Source organism: Delphinus delphis, chromosome 12, assembly GCF_949987515.2.
Source record: "Delphinus delphis chromosome 12, mDelDel1.2, whole genome shotgun sequence".
NCBI lineage: Eukaryota > Metazoa > Chordata > Mammalia > Artiodactyla > Delphinidae > Delphinus > Delphinus delphis.
The window spans coordinates 78,712,186-78,718,676 of NC_082694.2; the positions used below are offsets into that span (position 1 = coordinate 78,712,186).

The following is a 6,491-nucleotide window of genomic DNA, read 5'->3' on the forward strand; positions in this document are numbered from 1 at the left end:
TTTATTAGGCCAGCATTATCCTGATATAAAAACCCTGTAAAGAAAGTATTAAAAAAAGAAAACTAGAGATCAATAGCCTTTATGAACATCGATGCAAAAGTCCTCAACAAAATATTTACAAATAAAATCCAGCAATATTTAGAAAGAAGGATATACAGCAACCAAGAAGCATTTATTCTGGAAATGAAAGGCTGGTTTGGTTTTCAAAAATCAATCATTGTAATCTACCATGTTAACATTCTAAAGAAGAAACACCACATGATCCCATTAATTGATGGAAAAAAAATCATTTGACAAAGGTCAACACCCATTGATTGATTTTAAAACTCCTGGCAAACTAGAAATAGAGGGGAACTTCCTCAGTCTGGACATCTATGAAAAGCCTCTAGCTAACATTACTTGAATCTTAAAGGAAAGGGACCAAGCAGGCTGGAGTTGTTGAGGACCCAGGGGCAGCGTGACACTTGGTTTATATATTATTATCTCCATTTTACAGTTAAGGAACTTGAACCTGACTGGAGAGCTCAGAAGGTAGGAGGTCTTGGGATGACAGGGAGGAGAGAGTGCCCACAGGGGACAGTGGTTGGGGGTGGGGGGGGGTGAGGGCTCTGGCTGGGCCACAGAGACTCTCAGAGGAGACATGCCTCCCACTGCCAGGGGCTTTGTATGCCACGTCATTTAGTCTTTGAAACCACCCAGTGCAGACGAAGCTGTGATCCCAATTTACAGATGCAGAAATTGAGGCTCGGTGTGGGCAAATCCCATGCCCGCAGGTCATACCAGTAACGGGTGGCAGAGCTGGGACTTGAAGAAAAGACACTGAATGGAGCCATATCTCAAACCAGAGCTAGTTTGCCTCCTGCTGCCCACAAGTTTCGACTCCAGCTCCTTGCAGAAAATAACTATAGCAACCATAAAACCTACTGGTTAACGTGCTCTTCCCTGATTAATGCTATTGGTGAAAGTGTACTTGTGATCCCAAAAGGCTACGTGAATTTCACACCTTGCACTTCTTGGTGGGACTCAGGCTCCTCCAAGAAAATCATGAAGCGAGAGCTATAATCAAGGCCCGAGTTTTCAGACTATACATAGTCTCCGGCTGCCTGGTCATGTGAATTTGCTGCCCGTTTGCTCCTACAGAGACTCCCACGGTGCTGTGTTAGGAACGAGGGATAAGAATGACTCCTCGCTCCGTGAGCTGGTGCAGTGAGCAGAGATGCTGGCGTCAAACCCAGGCTCCAGTCCCCTCTCTGCTCTCACGAGCTGCGTGACCTTGGGCGTAGAGGACACTTAGCTCCTCTGGGCCTCAGTTTCTAACTTTTTTAAATGGGGGATTTTAATGTCTACTTCATGGCATAGCTACCCACCGTCTGACACGTCGCAAATGCTCAGTAATGATTGTGACACTGTGACAACGGGCTCTCTCAGCCAGAAAGGCGTCCTCTATTTGACCTGACCACGGACGATCAGAGGGTGACTAAACTATTCCTCTGAAAAGGTGGACACGTACAAGTAACCAACATCTTCTTTCCTGTCCACGTGCAAGGAGCCCAGCAGGTCAGAGGATTCTTGGAAGAGCTTGGAAGCTCTGAGCCTGAGGTTGAAGGACAAGACCAGTCAAGGGACAGCACCCACTAAGGAACTAGATCCGCACGGAGCTGCCTCCTGCTTTGGGGAGAAGTTTCCATCCAACACCCGCCTTCTCGGAGCAATTTCCCTCCTCCTTCTGGGGAACGAAAAAGCAGCCAGATGCATGCTTTTAAAAATAAACTGTGCAAGAGAAACACGCAGAATATCATGTGTTTGCTCCCAAGCTGGTCTGAAATATTTGAAACGCAGAGACTCAAAACTGTCAGGAATCAGCAGAGCTCTTAGGTTTGTTTCAACATTTGGGGTGAAAAACAAAGGGATTCAAATCTGTACTTTAAAGCTTCCACACAGCATTTTGGATTGCCATAACAATAGGCATGGTTTTCCATCCAAAGAGAAAGTCGGATTGGGCTCCACATACAAAAATAGCCCCGCTAATTGGACCGCAGGGGGGAAGTATAATATTTGAAATCACGCAGACGAAGCTGTTCTATCGTTTACAATGATTAGGAAGAGAGGGTTTGCTCTGTGGCCAAACGAAAAGAGATGTTTTAAAAACACATATAGGGCTCCCCTGGTGGTGCAGTGGTTGAGAGTCCGCCTGCCGATGCAGGGGACACGGGTTCGTGCCTCAGTCCGGGAAGATCCCACATGCCGCGGAGCGGCTGGGCCCGTGAGCCATGGCCACTGACCCTGCGCGTCCGGAGCCTGTGCTCCGCAACGGGAGAGGCCACAGCAGTGATAGGCCCGCTTACCGCAAAGCAAAGCAAAACAAAACAAAACAAAACAAACAAACAAACAAAAAAAACATACAACTTAGTGGTTTACAGCAAACACTCAGGAGCCAGACAGCCTGGGTCTGAACTTGGACTCCACCACTTCTGTGTGACCCTAGGCAAGTGACTTAACCCCACCGGGCCTCTGGGTTCTATGAAAATTAAACGAGCAAATATTTTTCAAGCATCGTATCTGGCTCACAGTAAGTTCTATTAAAGTGTTTGTAAAATAATAAATAACTTTTAAAATTAAAGGTGGAAAATCTTCAGGGGTTTTGAAGCATTCTCTCGCATTCACTGGGTTCTTTACATTTTAGTTTTATCAGATCATTAGTGTAGATTCCTTAAGGCTCCCTCAAGTCCAAGATGAAGGTGCTGGGAATTGAGTCTGTAGCTCAAACTTTTTTCCCTCAGGGTCTCACTCCATGATAAAAGTTGGGGAAGGGACTCTTATTTTTAAATGTAGTTTTGCCAGGTTCTTCACAGAAAGGTTCTGATCGAGTGGGTTTTATCATCAGACAAGTTTGGGAACCACTAACTCAAACCGAATTCCTTCTAATCAGTAGGAATACCAGGGTTTGGCCAGCTGCTTTCTTTGGTGCCAGGATTTTGTCTACTCCTCTGTCACCCAAGTGTCCAAAAACAAAAGAGAAGGGACTTTCAGGCACAAAACGCTCCTTTAGAAGATGCAGGGCAGGAGGTCCTAGGGAATCAGGAGAAGGCTCTCCTAGAGTTTTAATTCCACCCATGAGCTCCATTTATAGAAAACCTTATACGATTGCACGTAAGAGGAGCTCCCTGGGGGCACCCACGGGCCATGATACTGACCCCTTCAGCCCTCAGGGCAGCGGGTGGGACCAGGCACCCCTATACTGTCTGCTGGGTGCCGGTACCCAGAGCACCTCTGAGGAGCCCTGGGCAGGGAGGTTCCTCCAGCAGGGTACCCTGTTCCTCCCTGGTTACCGAGGAGGCCTTGGGTCAATGTCGAGGGATAAATAGTGCTGGAGAGCTTGTCAGCAGCCCCAGTTCAGCCCCCAGGGAGGGTCACCCAGGTGCACATGGGTCAGCCACGCTCGACCCTGGCACTGAGTAAAGTCCACTTAGGGCTTTTCCGTTTCACACGTCTGTCTTGTTGAATTCTGAATTGTATTTCTTTCCTATCCCCGAATCAACCCCTCTCGGAAGGGTCCCAGAGTCTGGGTTCTGTGGACCCACTGCCCTCCCCACGGGTCAGCCCCTGAGGCCACATCCCGGCTGCTGACCCGCCGCCAAACCACAGGCACCGGCACCTGCCACCAGGCTGGCCAAGTGGCCTGGCTCAGTTCCCAGCCTGCGCCGCTGGGAAAGAATGAGTCAGCAGTGTCTTGTCTCCTGGGCCTTACGCGGAGTGTGACCTGAAAGCCACAAGAAGGGGGCTTCCCTGGTGGCGCAGTGGTTGAGAGTCCGCCTGCCGATGCGGGGGACGCGGTTTCGTGCCCCGGTCCGGGAAGATCCCACATGCCGCGGAGCGGCTGGGCCCGTGAGCCATGGCCGCTGAGCCTGCGCGTCCGGAGCCTGTGCTCCGCAACGGGAGAGGCCACAACAGTGAGAGGCCCGCGTATCACAAAAAAAAAAAAAAAAGCCACAAGAAGTACATGACTTGAGGATGGTCCCAGTAGAGAACACCCTAAAACCTGAGAGTCTCAGGGATGGGAAAAATCTTAGAGGTCTTGTTGCTCAAACCCTCTTCATGTGCTAGAGGATCTCAGACTCTGGACCCACACTGCCCTGTGTGAGCTTGAGCAACTTAGTGGCCCTCTGTGCCTCAATCTTCCCATCTGTGAAATGGGGGTAATAACAGTACTTACCTGATAGGGTTGTTGGTAAGATCAAATGAGTTAATCAGTGTACAGTGTACATGGCACATGGTAACACCTGACAAATGTCAGCTGTCGTTATCACTAGTATTTAGAGCAATCCCTTCTCTGGTAGAGGCTTCACGTGACTGCTTCCAGGGATGTGAAGATCACAACCGCAAGGGGCAGTAATCCACATACCGAGCTCTAAGTTCCCTCTCCCCTGAGTCTGTACAAAACACAACGTCCGTTGCACCTTGAAAGATACCTGTGGTCCCACAGAGTTTCATGAGACTTCAGATCATCACACCTTTAAAAAGATGCTGCCATGCGATGAGAGAAGGTTCAAGCCTGCGGACCTCGATGGTGACCAGACAGCCACCCGGGAGGAGTTCACCACCTTTCTGCCCCCTGAGGAGTTTGAGCACGTGAAGGAAATTGTGGTTCGGGAAACTCTGGAGGACCTCAACGAGAACGGGGATGGCCTTGTGTATCAGGATGAGTATATTGCTGATATGTTTTCCCACGAGGAGAATGGCCCTGAGCCAGACTGGGTGCTGTCAGAACGGGAGCAGTTTAATGAATTCTGAGATCTGAACAAGGACAGGAAGCTGGACAGAGATGAGAATCGCCGCTGGATCCTCCCGCAAGGTTATGACCACGCGCATGCTGGGGCCAGGCACCTGGTGTACGAGCCGGACAAAAACAAGGATGAGAAGCTCACTAAGGAGGAGATCTTGGACAACTGGAACATGTTTGTTGGAAGCCAAGCTACTAATTATGGGGAAGATCTCACCAAAAACCATGATGAGCTTTGATGCACACTCACCATAATATGACAGACTGTCATAAGCTTTCTTTTATTGTCCTGGATAATTGCTACAATTGTCTCAGCAGTTGTGTCCCCCCAGAAAAGGAAGTTTATCACCTCAGATTGGGTTTAGAATTATTTTTTACTCACTATTTGCTGGAAAATAGTCATCACTAATCTTTGAGTAAGATTTCTGTCCAAATACATTAAAATCTTGGTAAATTGCAATGCTCTATGGGGATATATTGCTAAAACATGACTTTTTCGCTTTTTCCATGAAATATGAACTAAAAGGGAATAAAATTTGAAAAAGTCCCATTATTCAGAAGTTGGGTGAGTGGGGAGAGGGCAGTACATGGAGTGACTGCTATGTATTTTAACTGCATAATTTTTACATTTGCCACTGTTAGATAATTGGTGAGGGAAAATTCTGATTAAGCTTCAGTGGTATCTCATCCTACACAGGCTTCTTTCAGAGCAAGGCTGATATCAGATTCTCCTTCTTGACTGGACTCTGAGCTGTTACTGTAAATGGCATATAAACCTCTGTGCATTTTTCTGTATGGACCTGCTAATGTGCACAACAGATCCACCCATCTTTGTTTTTTGTCTTTGTTTTTTACAATAAGAAGCAATTAAGAAAGGTAATGTGAAAAAGAAAGGAATTTTAAAGGTAGGGAGCAAAGATGAATGTCAGGCATTTGAAGAGCTATAGGAAAGTGGTAAACACTTTATCGTACTTGAGAAATTTTTCTTGACATGTAAATGAAGTAGACCTGATCTTTGAAAAAGTGAATAGACATCCAATCCATTTCCTTACTGATCTCTGATAGGAGTAGGGAGTAGGGTCCTAGGAAAGCCTGCTTAGTGGAGCCCTGGAACCCGTCTCATCCAGTCCCGGTGACGCCACAACACCTGGACCTGCCCCAGGACCACTTACACCATGCAATTGACAAAGCAGTGTTCCAAGCCACTGGCTGAACTGGAAGAAATAACTTTTACAGGTTGAAATTCTACCTTTTAAGGAGAAAGTGGATGAAACAAAGGATCCCTCTGAGGATTTAAAAAAAAAAAAAAAGACCGAGACCCTCATTTCCTTCAAAAGTTCTCCAAAGGAAAAAAAAAAAACATTCTCCAAAGGAAATGTTTTCGTGTCCCTTTGCTCCCCTGGCCCTCATCTTCCCAAAAATTGCCAATTAGTCCACTATATCTCCAAACAACTGAAAGCAATGTTCAGGTGTAGACAGATCAGCACAAAATACAGTCAGATCATCACCTCCTTTGTTCTAGACACTGGATCTCTAGTAATACAGCCTGAGGTCACATTAGCCAACTGAGTGCCCTCCTACATGGCTGGCCCATAAAATTGAGCCTAGCATTAGCTAGAATCTTCCAGGCCCCTTTTCCCATGCTCTCCCCCCTCCTTCCCTTCCCCAGCCTGTGCTTGTTTAGTTCATCTTTTTATACTCAAAGGCAAGA

General features: G+C 47.2%; 1 pseudogene; it reads left to right on the plus strand.

The window, feature by feature from the left end:
* The first annotated feature begins 4,482 nt into the window (after positions 1 to 4,482).
* Positions 4,483 to 5,019, plus strand: LOC132435520 (reticulocalbin-1 pseudogene; annotated as a pseudogene).
* The last annotated feature ends 1,472 nt before the right edge of the window (positions 5,020 to 6,491 follow it).